At 41.7% G+C, this 7,378-nt stretch overlaps 1 pseudogene across 1 annotated transcript; it reads left to right on the top strand.

Annotated features, from left to right (window-relative positions):
• The first annotated feature begins 799 nt into the window (after positions 1-799).
• LOC311445176 (lysosomal dipeptide transporter MFSD1-like) lies at positions 800-6,251 on the top strand (annotated as a pseudogene). The gene is made up of 7 exons: positions 800-856; positions 1,351-1,451; positions 3,379-3,490; positions 4,098-4,235; positions 4,817-4,955; positions 5,118-5,229; positions 6,093-6,251. The product of its transcript is annotated as a lysosomal dipeptide transporter MFSD1-like (transcript).
• The last annotated feature ends 1,127 nt before the right edge of the window (positions 6,252-7,378 follow it).

Raw genomic sequence — 7,378 nt, 5'->3', positions numbered from 1 at the left:
TTGGCACTACTTCATCTACAAGATACGGTTGGCACAAGCACAAATAGTGTAGGCTGGACATGAATGAATTCTGCCTGGAAGTAAGAAGCAGGCTTTCAATGATTAGATTAGATTGTAGCAGAGAATAATAGGAGGAGAAATACTCTTAACTCCTTTGAGATATGAGTGTTCAGATGTGTTCAGAGTGCTCTGTTCCACTTTATGGTCTCATGTCCAGTCACAATGCCATCTGGAAATTGAGCATTGCAACAGCAATGTGCCAAACTCAAAGTATGCAATCCAGCTTTCACTTAAAGCTGTTTACTCTACAACTGGATAGAGTCATTCTATTTTATAAGATCCATTTTTTCATAGCCAGTATCTGACAAGTTATTATATGCTCTCACTATCTTAATCATCTGTAACTTTGAATCATGCTTTAGATTGCTTCTATTCAGTTTGCAGAGCGTAGGAATTGAGGACATCTTTCCTATTCTCAGATAAATCATAGCAGCAGGATCAGGGAAACAAAATGTTCTTAAAGGTACATAAATCTCCTTCCATGGATAGGATTTAGAATTCAGGTAATGCTAATTACAGATAAAAATAAACTTGCAAACGCTTTACATATTTGAAATGATGAAAACAAAGGCCCAAATTGTCATTTGATCATCAATAACACAGCACAGCAAGAATAGCACTAACGTAACCTTCTCAACAAGAACTTAGCCTAACATCTTTCCACCTTTCCCTCACGTGGAGGATTTAGCCCCCAGATTTAGTTATCGTATCCAGAGCATTTTTAATAGCATGATGCAAGATGAGTCCCAGACAGACCCTCACAGCCAAACTTGGGACTCTATACCACGGACAAGGAGTAAGTCGGCTTTCCAGTAAGTTGGCCCTGGGTTGTAACCACCTCTCCCATTTTATACTCTGGGAAGGTGTGCCAAAACCCTACCAAAGAGCTATCACTTACCTCTTTACGTGGTAAATAGCAAGAGATGGCGTGAGCTGGCCTCTAACAGACTTATCTTCTTATGGTCGTTCTTCCTTTTCTTAAAGTAAAACATTCCCAGGCTCCTCTGCCCATGATTTGCATGTAGGTGAAATTCAGTCATCTTTACTGGGAAGGGAGGGACTCTGTACCAGTGCAGAAGTCATTAGTGAGCAGCTTGGCAGGAAGACATATCCATCAACTCTCTGCATTTGGGTAATTTTTTTCTCTTGCCCAGCATGTCTTCAGGTTCTCCTTCTAAAGAAAGATTATATTACAAGCAGCAGAATGCCTTAGATGGCTTACAGAAAGTGGCATTAGTGTGAAGTAGAAGACTATTTCCTGTTGAGTGAGGGCACACCTTTTCTTTGCAGAGGATTCAGGACATCAGGCAACTTCCCCTTCGCTACCGGCTCCTGGTTCTCACCATCACGTTCTTCTACAAAGGAATCTTCCCCTTTGTGGCAGATGCCAGGAATTGTTCTATGGCCACATTCCCACTGACTGACACAAGCCTATCTGAGCCCTGTGGACCCTTGATTTTTAGTTGACTGGGAAATATGGGGATAATATGGTTTTTCCTTCCACTCATGAAATGCAGAGTAACATATTTTTAACACTTAGTTAAAGAATATGAGGGTTCTTTGACCTTTTTTCCTCTTCAAAGACAATCTGAGATGAGGGAGGCTTCTGAAGCAAGGTATAAATAACTTAAAGGGAAATGATTCATTCAATATATAAAGCTTGGAACACTGCTAAAGGAAGAACAGAAGGATTTGGGAGAAGGGGAAGAAACACTTTAATTAAAAAACAGTTCAGAGACATCTCACCTTTGTGCTAGTGTAGCAAACTGCGTTTAGAGATGGGTGAGGCTTTGGCTTCACAGGCCTCGGGCAGTTCTGTCCTGCACTTCCAGCATGTTGTCTGCAGTGCTTGGAACAAAGCAGCCCAGGTCTGGAAGCGAGGAAACCTTTGCATCCGAATGCAAGTCTTGCAGACTTCCTTTTTCATACCTTCAGTTGCTTAAGACAAACAGCGACCCATTCAACTAAATGAGGACTCCTATTTCTGTCCTGTGGTTCTGCTTCAGACTGTCATTTTGCAACTTTATTCCTACTTGTGAAATGTGGATGATGCGGCTTCTATCACATAATAATTGTAAACTTTTATACTAGCAAAGGCCTGTAGTAAAAAACATGAAAATTATTTTGGTAGTATTTCATTAGTGAGGTATCATAAGCCACCCTGAATGGGTGAGGAATGAAGAAATGTTATCAGCTGTTGTAGCAAATGTAAAATCAAGTTATTAATAGTAAAACAAAGAAATTCAAGAGGGCAAGACTAATCAAGGCCTTGATGAGATGGACTTTCTGTAAGTTTTAACTGAAAACAGTTACATCTGAAAACACAATCCCCATTTTTGCAATTCTGCCTCCTTGCATTCTGTTGTGCAGCAAAAGTCAAGGCACTAAGTCATGTTTCAAGCATCTCTTCTGGCAAAATACGCTCTGCTGCTTCTCTGTTGGAAAATAATGGTTTCAAGGCCACTCCTTGGTGAATTCTGTTGCAGTAAAACTTCAGGGGATGGTGTTGTTTCATACTTTGATGACAGCACAAGCTATAAAGGCTAATTATTACTAACAGTAAGTAACAATGCAAAGCCAGACTAGGTTTAAGGAGGTACAGGATCTCTACATAAACTAGTCTCTCAAAGCTGTTGTGACTGTAAATTCTGTAAAGAATTTGAGTAAGATTTTATGCCATCTTAATGTGTCCCTAGAGAAGGAGAAAGGCTGACTTCCTAAAAATGAAACAAAATCTGGTTTATATAATTTCTGCTTTAACTAGAGACCATCTTAAAGATGCTAAGAGGCTATGGGGGAAGTCTTGGTTCTTCAAAAACATAGATGTTCAATTTAAATGCTGGTCTTTGCTGACAGATTATTTTAAATATTTTCCTGCCCCTCAGCATTTTTACTCGTGGATTGAGAATTGTTACTGTCTCTTCAAAGAGAAATGCTAAAAAAAAAAAAAAAAAAAGCCATGTTTTGGACAGGTGACTGCAAAATTTTTTCCTGTTTTCCTGTGAGCTGTGCTGGCATAATTGAACATAAGCAAAACCTCCACCTGCAGTTTTACTCTTTGCTTGCAGGCTTGCAGACAAGTCTTGAAAGTAGTGCTTTAAGCTACCAACTTCCCTGTGCTGTGCACCAATTAAAAAGGCAATAGAAACAAATTCACCAATGCTTGGAACTACTATCCAGATTGTATCAAAGTTGCTTACAAGTCCCCTAATTAAAACCCTGTCTATATATTTGTGTTCAGACTTAGTTTCCATCAAAATAACCAGATCAAGAATCCTAGTTATTGAACTTTTTTCTTCCAGTCGTTTTATTTTTTAGCAAGTTTATCCAAGATAAATATTCTGGTTGCAATCAGCAGGATGCTGCTTACATTGCTGGGGCAGTGTACGACAGCTCCCTTGTTCTCTCTGCAGCAGTTGGCATATTAATTGCGAATACCCAGAAACAGAAGTACGTTTTCCTAATTTTTTCAAATGTCTATTATAACCCCCCCATCCAGAATTTAGCCTGTTGTTGCTGGACAAGCAGTCCTTTAATTCCTTGCAGCCTGCAAGATGTGCTTCTGTCTGAATTAAATTGTGAGAAATAACGTTAACTGGTGTATATGTAATCCTCTGATCCTTAATTCCGCTGTGGTATCACCAAACACTGGGAAATAGCTGCACGTTTTGAGAAGCGAGGCTGGAAAAGCAAGGATCGGGATAAGATTTGCAATGGGGAAGGACAACCTGCACGTAGACAGCCCACATTTTGTCAAACTCTTCCTTATTTCTCTAACCGTAGAATGGCGTATTTTTCTTCCCCCCTTGATTAAAACCTACCATTTCACATGAATACTGAACACTGATTCTCTGGTCAGGGTTTGTCCCAGCACATGAGCTAGGAAATAGCTAGGGCTATTTTCAATAGCTAGAAAGTCACACTACTGCCGCTCATACCAGCCCGCTTTGCTCAGCTGCTCGTTCCAAGGACAGCACGAGGATCTGTGGGAAGTAAGGATCCCTTGTAAGAGGCTTTCTCTTTGTTTCCTTTACCAGGACTACGTTGGACTGAGAGGCATCTTTGCTGTTAGCTGTGCGGCACTGACCCTGCCAGTCTTCGTTCTCCTGGCATTTACATCTGTTCCTCCACTGGTATCTACCACCTGGTTGGGAATAACTTACTCCTTTGCTGCTGTAAGTTCACAGCGCCACTGCTTTAGTTGAGTCTTTCGTGCTGTGATCCTTCCACATCCCGGCTGGCGTATATCACGGCTTCTGTGTGCTGAGGAGCAGGTTTAACAGCTACAGTTTGAAGTCATTGGCTCCCGAGACCTTGGTTAGTAACACATGTCCAGCAGTGAATCAGTGTGGAACAAAACTCAAAGCACAGTAAGGGACCATTTGATGTAGCATGAAGCATTAAACTGTTTTTACTTTTCCTAGTAGTTTTTCCAACTGAATGTACCACATGAATGTTTTTAGAGTCTTACAAGCTAAGTCATCAGGTCTAACTCCCCTTCAGAAATCCAGCTGCGTTATTCCGGTTTCAAACTCCATGCGTTGTCCATGCTGCCTCAAGCCCTGCTTGAAAAGGAGGGATAGCAGTCTAGAACTTGCCATTGGCTAGGAGGGATATATACCAGATTTTTTTTTTTTTATTTTTGAAGATAAAGCATAGATGTTTATTTAGAAGGAATAAGTCCTCTTAAAACTGATGACCATTTAACACCTTTCAGTAACACTCAGTTAATTCTTCCTTTCATCATTCCTACCAGGTTAGTATGTGGCTACCACACCTCTGGTGGTCCCTCAAGCAACTTTAGGGACAGCTATGGGGCTTGCAACTTCTGTTCAGATGACTGGAATTGGTTTTTCAAATCTTATCGTTGGATACATTCTGGGAACAAAGTCCAGGTGAGAATGCTTCCCCCCACTGCAAGCAAGGGCATCAGTGTGTTAGTGGAGTACTACAAACATAAACCCGTGTCTTTGCAACCTGATGTTGCAAGAAACTGTAGAGGTGCCTTAAATGTCTTCAAGTGACTTGTTGTTCCATCTTGGTTTGGCCTTTCCTGGTGAATTAAAGATCCCCTTGTGGCACTGACAACAGATGATGATCTTTATGTTGGCAAACACTATTGCATGTATTGTTGTTTCTGTCAGCCTCAATGTTGTGGAGAAAAAACAGGTAAACGTGATAAAAGGCAAAGAATAGCTTTGCATCGCCAGCTTGCTTTTATCGGTGCCATAGCTGGTAGGTGTGTGTATAAATAATTCCCACAAAGTCCCACAAAAATGGGACTGCATAAAAAGGATTTTTATGAAGATAAAAGATTATCTTCAGATTATGAAGATAAAGGATTATCTACTAAGATATTGATGCAGTGCACATTAGCCTGACCTAGTATCAAGCTAGTTGTGGCTGTGATTCTTTGGAATGTGAGGGTAAGGGCCTCACCCTGTGATACATGTTGGCCTGGTGTGGCTGGGATAGAGTAAATTTTCCTCCTAGTACCTGCTGTGGTGCTGTGTTTGGGATTCAGATGAGAAGAGTGCTGATAACGCACTGATGTTTCAGTTGTTGCAGAGCAGTGCTTACACTAAGCCAAGCACTTCTCAGGTTCTCACATCACCTTGCCAGTGGGCAGGCTGGGGGTGCAGCAGGAGCTGGGAGGGGACAGACCCAGGACAGCTGCCCCCAGCTGGCCAAAGGGGCATTCCGTACCAGCTGGCATCGTGCTGAACTATTACACGGGGGGGCTGGCCATGGTGAGGAGGGGCATCACTTGCTTTGTACATTGTTATTATTATCATTACTATTATTATTCCCCTTCCTTTTCTGTCCTATTAAACTGTCTTTATCTCAACCCGTGAGATTTTATACCCCCCTCCCCCGCCACTTCTCTCCCCCACCCCACTGCAGTGGAGGAGACTGGGTGCGTGTGAAGCAAACAGCTGTGTGCTGCTTACCTGCCTGCCAGGTTAAACCACAACGCATGTACAGGAAGAACAACAGACTTTTCATCACTAATTCCTTCTCTGAATTTCTAGGGTGGGACACTGAACAGAACAAGAAGGAGAGCACCTGTGGAGCAGGACGACAGAGACCCTGCAGACAGCACACCGCTCCTTGATGAAGGAGAAACAAAGGCTCTGCCAACTGAACCTGAGCAGTCCGAGAACAATAACAGCTGCCAGGCACATCACTGATCACTTCAGTTTTAAAATAGACTTTTAGTCTGCCTGTCTTTAAAGGGAATCATGGAGGAAACTACCTACAGAAACAGAATGTTTCCACTTTCTTGTAGCCGGCACACAAACGAAACGGCTGCGACGTGGTTCCGAGGCACTGATACACAGCCAGAGAACAGAGACCTCCATCGGGCACCTTAAGAGCTGCACTGCAGTGAGTAAAGAACAGCTGAAGCTTGGTCATGAGCCATTAGGTTCTGTACATCAGAACTTGCTAAACCAGGTACCTAGAAAGGCCTGTTTTACTTACTGCTCTGCATTAGCATGCATCATTTACAAATTAGATATCCCAGGTAACACCATCATTATTCTTTAGGCAGGAGGTAAAAGACCAGGTAAATCAAAGGGATTAGGTTTTGTACACAAGCATAGCTCTAATTGCATTTTACCTTACAGCCATGCTTCCACAAGCAGTGCCTATTCATTTGCCCGCAACAACATAAAAGGTTTTGATCCAAAATCCTGTCCTTTAAACCAGGGTGCTCTTATGAATACTAAGGGCATACTCAGCCAATTACCCTTTTCACCATGCAAAACTAACACTTGCAAAGTGTTTACAAAAGCACAAAGGATGCCTCAAGAATGAAGTAAACTTTCACATAGCCAAATATAAGAAATGCTGAAATGAATGCCTTAAATAAATTACAAATTCTTAAGAGAAAAAGTTCTTTAAGTTGCATTTAATATAAACACCGGTAGACTGAAGGCACTTTAGCCACTGACAACATCTGGTCTTAAGTGGTGGTCACAAGATAAATCCACACAAAGCAAAATTTTCTTAAACTGAGTATTCCCACAGAGACTCTACTACTGCTAAGCAACCTGTTCCTCTGTTTGAGCACCCTCACAGTTTAAATAAAAAAGGTTCCTTGTGTTCAGATGGAATTTCATGTTTGTTTGTTTTGGTTTTGTTTTTTGTTTTTTGCACACTGCCTTATGGCCTGGGAAGACTCTGGCACCTCCTTCTCCACTGCCTCCCAGCAGGTATTTATACATATTATACCAATATATTATTGATGATTCATGATTCGGATGAGGGAATTGAGTGAACCCTCAGTAAGTTAGCAGATGACACCAAGTTGGGG

Source organism: Aythya ferina (genome assembly GCF_964211825.1).
Source record: "Aythya ferina genome assembly, chromosome: 15".
Classification (NCBI taxonomy): Eukaryota; Metazoa; Chordata; class Aves; order Anseriformes; family Anatidae; genus Aythya; species Aythya ferina.
Note: the sequence above shows the minus strand (reverse complement) of the source record. Positions and strands in the feature narration are given on the sequence as shown.